Here is a 10,124-nt window from a genome sequence, read left to right as displayed (position 1 = left end):
CTCTTCCATCCTGGATTCTATCGCTTCCCTTAAAATGAAAAAGCCTAAGCCCAAAGGTCGGCCGTGGCTCAATGACACCACCAAAGCCCTAAGAAGGGAGTGCAGAAAATCAGAAAGGAGGTGGAAATGTGACAAGCTTCAAATTTCCTTCGAAATTCTGAGAAACAATCTTCTCAAATACCAGGAAGCAGTAAAGTCTGTTAGAGCACAATACTTCTCCGACCTTATTTCCAAAAACTCTCATAACTCCAAGGTCCTATTTAGAACAATTACCTCTGTCAAATGTCCCACCCCCAGTACCAGCTTAGTTGGGTCCCCTGCTAAGTGCGAAGAATTCGCTAAATTTTTCACCAACAAAGTTGAGAACATTAGAATGAACATTTCCCCTCCCACCCGTGACCGAGCTGTCTCACTAGTCTGTTCATCTAAATTGGACTGCTTCCAACCCGTCACTCTATCCTCCCTTGCAAAGCTTGTCTCCGCTATGAAACCTGCAACCTGCCCCCTTGATCCTGCCCCCACTGCCCTTCTGAAGGATGTCATTGCAATAGCCATCCCAGCATCCTCTCTATTATCAACAGTTCTCTGGCCACTGGCACTGTTCCAACCAGTTTCAAGCACGCGGTGGTCCAGCCCCTACTGAAAAAACCTAACCTAGACCCCACCTTGCCTAGCAACTACAGACCCATTTCCAAACTGCCATTCCTGTCAAAAGTCCTTGAAACGGCAATTCTAAACCAATTAGTGCCCTACCTGCACCAATACATCATCCTGGAAAGTTTCCAGTCAGGTTTCAGAGCCCACCACAGCACAGAGTCTGCCTTGTTGAAGGTACACAACGACCTGCTTCTCGCCATCGACACCGGCGACTGTGCAATCCTGCTCCTTCTCGACCTCAGCGCAGCGTTCGATACAGTGGACCACACCATCCTTATTGACCGTCTCCGGTACGCGGTTGGCATTGATGGCACTGCCCTGAGCTGGTTCGCTTCGTACCTCAAAGATAGGAGTTTCGCCATCAACATAGGCAGTTATTCCTCTGCTCCAGCAAGCCTCTGCTGCTGAGTACCACAAGGCTCCATCCTAGGCCCCATTCTCTTCTTTCTATACATGCTCCCCCTTGGCCAAATCATTCAAAGGCACGGCATTTCTTTCCACTGCTATGCCGATGACACTCAGCTTTACCTCCCCCTGAAACCCAACAACCGGTCAAATTTAAACAGCCTCTTACACTGCCTTGAGGACATAAAATGTTGGATGGCACAGAACTTCCTCCAATTAAATGAGAGCAAGTCTGAGGTCATCCTATTCCCCCCCCCCCCCCCCCCCCCCCCGACTCCATCAAATCGATAACAGGCAGTCTTGGAAGTCTATCCTGCCTAGTCAAACCGCATGTCAAAAACCTCGGCATGATATTTGACTCTGCATTAAAATTTGATAAGCAAGTCAACGCTGTGGTAAAAGCCAGCTTCTTCCAACTTCGAACCATAGCTAAAATCGAACCTTTCCTCCAATTCGACGACACAGAAAAAATCATTCACGCTTTCATTTCCTCCCGCCTAGACTACTGCAACTCCCTATACACTCGGATCAGCCAATCTTCCCTGTCCCGCCTGCAACTGGTCCAAAACGCTGCAGCGAGACTCCTGACGGGTACCCGTAAAAGGGACCACATCACCCCGATTCTGGCCTCTCTCCACTGGCTCCCTGTACGGTACAGAATCAACTTCAAGCTCCTCCTATTCACGTATAAAGCCCTAAATGGACACCCCCCCCCCCCCCCCCCACATCAAAAACCTTCTAACCCCCCTCTCTAACTCCAGGTCCCTCAGGTCGGCCGACTTGGGGCTACTCACTATCCCGCGGTCTAGGCTTAAGCTCAGGGGTGACCGCGCTTTCGCGGTTGCAGCTCCTAGACTGTGGAACAGCATCCCTCTCCCCATCAGAACTGCCCCCTCCATAGACTCCTTTAAGTCCAGGCTCAAACCCTATTTCTACTCCCTAGCGTTTGAGGCTCATTGAGGAGGCGCTGTGAACTGTTTGCGTGCTACTGTATGTTTCATTTTTTTCCTTAGTACCTAATCAGATGTACAGCACTTTGGTCAACGTGGGTTGTTTTTAAATGTGCTATACAAATAAAATTGACTTGAGTTGACTTGACTTTCTTGGGTATAAATGTGATAACGTGCGGATTATATTTCGGATTTTCCCCACGTTAAATATCCTCCGACATCCAGCACATCGGCCGCCCAGTGAACAAAGCGTATCCCGCCACATGAAACGTCGTGGATCGAGATACAGGTCAATAATAAGCCCGTGTCCTCCCATAATTTTTGCAATAAGTATTGCTCCTCCAATAAGGAGTTACAATTCAGAAGTTCACAAGTTATAGGAGTAGAATTGGGCCATTCGGTCCATCGAGTCTATTCCGCCATGGAATCATGACTGATCTTGCTTCCTGATGCCATTTTTCTGCCTTCTCCCCATAACCTCTGACACTCGTTCTAATCATGTGTTTGTCTATTTCTACCTTAAAAATATCTATTGACTTGGCCTCCACAGCTGTCTGTGTGGAATTGCGTGGAAATGTTTGTTCAAATGTCCATGACTAATGCCAGTGTTCCATCACTCCGTGAATACGCTGGAGGATTGGCGCGAGTATTAATGAGCATTAGAGTCGTGCTCCTTGCTCCATCGTGTTAGCACAGTGAGCTGCAGAGATCATCCAGAATGGGGAGGGCTCCGATTCTATACGTGAAGGACATCGCCTATCCAATTCTGGCGGCATTTGGAATCCCTGGTAAGTCCGGGCACATCGTTCAACGTGTTTCTGCGGTACCTCAACGTTCGGTGTTGCGATGTAGAAACAAAGAACTGCAGACGCCGGTTTACAATAAAAAGGACATATTGTGCGGGAGTAACGCAGCGGGTCAGGAGCTGCTCCGGAACACATGGATCTCCACAGATGCTGTTGACCCGCTGAGTTACTCCAGCACTTTATTTTATTTTATTTTAATCCAGCATCTCCAGTACCTTGTTTCCACATTTCACTGCTCCACTGTGAAGTTTCTTCAAGCGATGCGACATTGAAGAAGTTATCCTCCTATCTCTGACTGCAGTTCCGTGAGACTCTCTCACTGCTCCCCGTCTGTGATTGTTGCTGCGTTCCCGCTCCTGTACAGTAAGCGCCCCAATTTGAATCGTCACCTTTCCATGTTCTCCCGAGATGCTGCCTGGCCCGCCGTGTTACTCCAGCACTTTGTGATTCTGTGACTTTGTGACTTTGTGATCAGTATTCCGATATCATCTTTGTCAGCTCATTCCGCTCTCTGTTGCCACTTGCATTCGCAGTCTCACTGCCTCCTTAGCTCTGTGTCTTTTCGCCTTCGCTTTGCCTTCCTTACAGGAACCTCCACGTTCTCAACTCCGCTTGTAGGGAAAATTGGATTAAGTCTCTTAATCTCATTTATTCTGTGCAAAATGTCCTCGCCCGTATCCCGCGAATTTCTCCTGCTTCTGCAAAGAAACTTTGACTGAAGCTCCTGACCCCTCGCGTTTTGCGGCTCTGGCAACGGACTGACCTCCGGTGCGGGAGTTTAATCCGATTGATCCCTGTGCCTAATACAACCCCGTCCTGGCAATGTAAAGAACCTTACGCTTGATTCCGATAGATATTTGGTAATAAGCGCAGTCAGCATATCCAATACCCACGCAAGTGGTGTTAATGGCAGCATCCGCGCTGCGAAAACAGTAAGGTCTATTCCATGGAGTAACTTCTGAGCTCCCAATGTCATGACTCTTTAAGAACCACTGACTCCCAGGAACCGAAGGGCAGAAGTCGAAAAGCCCAATGTAATAGAATACAGAACATACATCAAAGAACACACAACAAACAGTACATCAGAGGAACAGGACCTTCGGCCTACAATGTCCATGCCGACGTGATGCAAAGTTAAACTAATCTCATACACCAGATCCATGTCCCCATACTCCCTGCCCATATTCCCATGTGTCAAAATGAAAACTTCCCCAAATTGACTTTTAATCCGCCTCCACCGCCATTCCTGGCAGCGCATTCAGCGCCACCCTCAATGCTCATAACGTTTTAGAGAGTGGTAAAGTTTAATCCACATTTACATGGAAAATTTTCATTTGCACGGAGATTAATGGGTGCTTGGAAGACGCTGCCAGGGTAGATGGTGGAGGCCGATGCCATAGTGGTCTTTAGGAAGCTTCTGGGTAGATATATATACTGTATATGTGAAGAGAATGGAGAGGCTTGTGTCATGTGCCGCGGATACCTATGCTGTGATGTTCTATGTTCATGCAGCTGTCTGCATTGTTTCCTCTCCAACTAAGCCTCTTTCCCCACTGTTACACCTGGCAGTACATTAATTAGTTAATTCCCTCCACTTTGTTCTTCCCCCAGCGAACGTGCTGACGGCTGCGATCCTGTGCCGGGGTAAGTGCGGTCTCACCAAAGGAATCACCCGTTACATGGTGGCGATGGCAATGTCCGACCTGCTGGTGGTCATCTTCTACGTACTGCTCAGGGAAATCTACCTTTACCACAACCCTTATTCCTTCCTCTCCCTCAGCACAGTGTGCTCTTCATACGTACACTTGCGGATCGCCACCCTGGACTTCTCCACCTGGTTAACCGTGTCCTTCACTTTTGACCGTTTTGTCAGCATTTGCTGCCCGAAGCTGAGACTCACGTATTGCACGGGTAAGACGGCCGCCGTGGTCATTGTGTCCTTGTGCGCGCTGAGCTGTTTAAAGTACATCCCCTTTCACTTCATGTACGAGCCACGTTTCACCATGGACAATGTGAACTGGGGTTGCCGGCCCAAAGCCGTGTACTTCACTTCCATCGGCTGGGAAGCTTTCACCTGGCTATGTAGCGTCTCCCTCTCCTTACTCCCCTTTGGTCTTATCATACTTCTGAACGGGCTGACGGTCAGGAACATCGTAGCAGCCAGCAGAGTCCGCCGGCGCCTGAAGTCAGTGGAGGCCAAGGACAGCGAGACGGATAATCGGCGCAATGCCATCGTTTTACTCTTCACCGTGTCCGGCACCTCCATATTACTCTCGGCGACGGCTACGGTGACTTTGATCTGCACTCGGGTCACCGTCAATTTCGTTGGCGCGGGTCTCACGAGCCCCTCGCACATCGCCAACGAAGTAGGAATCTTACTTATTCGGGCCAGCTGCTGCGCGAACACTTGTATCTATGCAATGACCCAACGCAAGTTTAGAGAGCAGCTGAAGAACGGGATTAAGATTCTAACCCGTGTCATTATTAACCCCATGAAACAGGCGAAGCAGTGAGCCGTGAGTTGGAATTTAATGTTGACGCCTCTGATTTCTCTATTTCGCTCACCGAACTTCACCATTCAGTGGAAGCCCCGGATCCGACACATTACGTTTCAATTCCCTCTACAGATGTTGCCCGCCTCGTTCAGTTCGTTCAGCACGTTGTGTTTTGCTCAAGACTCAATCGCTCCTTGTGTATCGATTATATGACCCATTTCCGTTTGGAGCGGTTTAGTTGAACAGGAGACTGCATAACTTATACCCGGGAATATGGATAAAACATGTGCCACCGCATCACGGTTAACCACTTGGTCTTCTGTAGAACATTAACGAAGCGCTGGGGGAACTCAGCGGACCGAACAGCATGTGCCTATTATGAGAGACAAAGACAGGGTTGGCTGGATAGAGAATGGACACAAAGTGCTGGAGTAACGCAGCGGGACAGGCAGCATCTCTAGAAAGAAGGAATGGGTGACGTTTCGCGTCGAGACCCTTCTTCAGACTGTACTCCAGCTTATTGCTTTAAACCAGCGTCTGCAGTTCTATCCGGCACATTATGTCAACGCATTCCTTCTCCAGAAATGCTGTCTGTCTCGGTGAATTACTGGAGCATTTTGTGTCTATCTTCCATTTAAACCAGCATCCGCAGTTTGTTCCTACACAAGGACTAGAGGATATCGCTTTAAAGTGAGGGGGGACATTTTAAAGCAGATCTGCGGAGCAGGTTTTTTACACAGATGGTGGTGGTTGGCTGGAACGCGCTGGCAGGGGTAGTGATGGAGGCATAAATGAAACGACCATTTAGAAGTCTTTTGGATCGGCACATGGATGTGCAGGGAGCGAAGGGATGTCAGCCAAATTGAATCCCACCGCTCCTCTCGACACCCGACTGTTTGCCCGCCGCACATGGCCGCGTTTCTTTCTCTTTTCCGACTACATGCGTATCCAAATAGCTGTGATGGCCAAAGCAGTCTTTCGAATTAAGTTAATGCAGTTTACCATAAAGGTTGAGCAAAACACAAAGTATTGGAATAACTCAGCGGGCCAAGCAGAATCTGTGGAGCGAAATGATCCGGGAATTAAAGTAGTACTTTAAAACCAACTTAAAAATACCGAATCGAAACCCCTTCTATCCATTTTAGAATTGTATTCCGTATTCGATTGCTGCCTGGTGGTAAAAACACAATGACATAAATGGTAAAGTTAAAGAGAAACATGACTTCCTACAGCTGATCAGGACGGGGTGGGGGTGGGGGGGGGTGAACCATTGGTTCAAGCGTGGAACAGCGGGCGGGATATTATCACCCTCTTGATTTCGCCAAACGCAAAGTGCTGTACTAACTAGCGGGTCAGGGAGCATCTGCAGGGGCAATGAATAGGCGACATTTCCGTTTCAGATCCATCTTCCGTCTCTTTATTCGACCAGCTCGTCCAAAGGAAGAACACAATAAAACGAATTTACATTTTAATTAAATGATATTTTCTTTAGCCTGAAAAGGATTAATTTGATTTGTTTTCTTGTTGTTCAGAGCACCTGCTTGGTCAAACATGGGAGAATGGTTCAAAGGAAGGGGGGGGGGGGGGGGGAGAGGGGGATATGATGATTGTGGAGGTTTGTGTTTTGTGACTGGAAGTCTGTGACGTGCGGGTTACAGCAGGGATCGGCGCTGAGATTGTTGTTTGAGATTTCCATTGATAAACTAAATACGAATGTAGGAGGCATGATTAGCTAAGTCGTGATGGCAAGGACACTGAGACGGAGAATCGGCGTAATTCTGTTGTCTTGCACTTCACGGTGTCGGGAACCTCCATATTACTGTGTTGGTGCGGTTGGGAATGCTTCCAAGATTGCGCCCAACACAGGCGACTATTTGCGTGCCAGCCACAGAAGCAGATATACAAACACACATTACAATCGCTCCACACTCTTAAATCGATGTAAATGAACTGATTGCAATCATGTCTTGTCTTTCTGCTGACTGGTTAGCATGCAACAAAAAGCTTTTCACTGTACCTGCTGTATATATGCTGTATATGACAATAAATTAAACTGAAACTGACTTTTGCCAGTCAAGTCAACTTTTGCTTTTAATACGCTCAAGTATACCACATACACCACAACCAGAGAGCAGTGCTGAACTACGACCTACCTCTTTGGTGACCCTCGGACTATGCTTGGTCGGACATTGCTGGCTTTACCTTGCACCAAATGTTATTCCCTTATCGTGTTTCTAAACTCTGTAAATGGCTCGATTGTTATCATGTGTTGTCTTTCTGCTAACTTGCGAACATGTATTGTATTTCTACATGCAACAAAAGCTTTTCACTGTTCACTGACAAGAAACTAAACTGAAGTGCGGTGAGGCACAGGTACAATGGAAAATATTGCTTCTGAAGGGTCTCGAACCGAAACGTCACCCATTCTTTCTATCGAGAGTTGCTGCCTGTCCCAAAGAGTTACTCTAACATTTTGTGCCTACAATGGAACGTCCATTCATCTTCCTCAGCGTCGGGATCAGGGTGAGGGGAATTGGGTACCAAGGGACCTGTATTCCACAAAATAATCCAAATACGGTACGAGACCATCACCACTGACCACCGTATCCTGCCAAGCTCTCAATGAACCAACCACCTTGCACAGCCATGGTCTAGGTGACGTGGAATAACTCATATTTTATGATATTTGTATTTGATGTATTCTTGCTTTGAATATGCCAGCAAAGCTGCAGCAAGCAGGTATTTCACTCGTTCCACTACTGTTGCAAATGACAATTAAACACTCTTGAATCTTACCCAATGTCCTGACCATCGGTCATCATTATTAACCATATTGTTATTCACTTTGTGCAAACTGACAGCAACAATGACTTTATCAGCTGCAAGGGTAAACTTCTTACGGATTGAAGAGAGCTATATAAAACTGACATTAAAAGTTTAAATCTAAGTGCAAACTCTGATCAAATCTCAGGCGCGACTCAAATTTTTACACGCGAATGCTGATCTAATATGGGAACACAAGCTCAATCATTTCACCAACTGAGATAAGGAACTCAGTCAGGACAGAGAACGAGACACCAAATAATTAAACAACCTGAAAAGCCCAGAGATGCTCCAATGGTTCCAAGAACGGCAGATAGAGTGAGGGCATTCTGAGTGCAGTCATGTCCTGGCAATTTTCATTGCATGTGGTCTAACTGTGGCACTGAGTGATGGTTACAAAGAAGACACAATAAACTGTGTTGAATAGTTTGAAAAGTGAAGGGCGTGGATAGAGTGGATGTGAAGAGGTTGTTTCCACTAGTGGGAGAGCCTTGGACCAGAGGCCACAGCCTCAGTATAAAAGAACACACCTGTGGTGGTGATTCTGTGGAATTCATTGCCACCAACGGCTGTGGAGGTCATCAGTGCATATTTTTAAGGAGGAGATTGACAGATTCTTTATTAGTAAGGGTGCCAGGGGTTATGGTGAGAAGGCAGGAGAATGGGGTTGAGAGGGCAAGATCGATTAGCCATGATTGAATGGCGGAGTAAACGTGATGGCCTAATTCTGCTCCTAGAACATATGAAGCAGCAGATGCTGGAATCTTAAGCAAGAAACAAAGTGCTGGAGGAACTCAGCGGATCATCCGACATGCACGGCAGGATTGGACAGATGATGTTTTGGGTCGGGAACGAACCCGAAATGCTTCCTGTCCATTCCCTCCACACATGCTGCCTGACCCGCTGAGTTGCTGCTCGAAGGTATTTATTCACAAAATGCTGGAGTAACTCAGCAGGTCAGGCAGCATCTCAGGAGAGTAGGAATGGGTGACGTTTCGGGTCGAGACCCTTCTTCAGACTGCAGAGTTGCTGCAGTACTTCCTTTCTTCACGGTTAACAATATCGGCTCAAGTTGTGGAGAGAGGGACAGGATTGAAAGCTCCATCACATGACTGAGAAGCGACCCAACATCCAACTAGACTCGATTTTTATAGTAAACTTTAGAAAATGTTAATACCAATCAAAACAAACCTGCTGAGTTGACGAAAGTATAAAACACAGTTTAAGTGCCACCACCTTTTCCCTTGACAGAAATCTTTCACAGCCACTGTGTATTTCCAACATTTCCTATTTGTTTCCTGGATATTCCCAGGTCTCTGTGTCTCCGCAGTAGCCTCAGGGAAGACAAGAGGTTGTACATAGTCAGACTGACCAGCGAACACATAGGTCTTGTTCCCAGCCTGCAAGGAATCAGCCGATCTCAGGCAGTGCTCCCACAGAGAAGACAGAGCTGTGCTCAGCTATTCAATCCTGGCTCCTGTTTGATGCTTAAAATTCCTACTGAATGGATGTCATGATCCCACGTAATGTCAGAAGCCAATCCAGGTTCCGTTGAAGAAAACCATTAAAATCATTTCCAGGAAAAAAATGTTGAAATTCATTGAACGCGACAGTCCGCAAACTAGTTCAGCTTCAAAGCTCATTCAGAGGCCGACCGACAGTTCGGTGTATGGCAATCTTCATTGGATGCATCTATACATACACACAGGGCCAACACACACACGTGCACACACACACACATCTGCACGCGCACACACGTTCACTCACACACGTACATACATGTACACACAAATGCATAACGCACACAGGGCCGACCGACAGTTCACTATCAAAGGTGATCGGTGTATGGCAGCGTTCATTGGATACATCTGTATACACACGTAACATACACACACACATACATACATGTACACGCACATGGAAAATGCACGCAGGGCTGACTATATATACATATGGGCACACACGCAGTCACACACGTATGTTGGATG

The sequence above is a fragment of the Rhinoraja longicauda genome, unplaced genomic scaffold (genome assembly GCF_053455715.1).
Source record: "Rhinoraja longicauda isolate Sanriku21f unplaced genomic scaffold, sRhiLon1.1 Scf001021, whole genome shotgun sequence".
Taxonomy (NCBI): domain Eukaryota; kingdom Metazoa; phylum Chordata; class Chondrichthyes; order Rajiformes; family Arhynchobatidae; genus Rhinoraja; species Rhinoraja longicauda.
The sequence above is the reverse complement of the archived record's forward strand: the minus strand, read 5'-3'. Positions refer to the sequence as shown.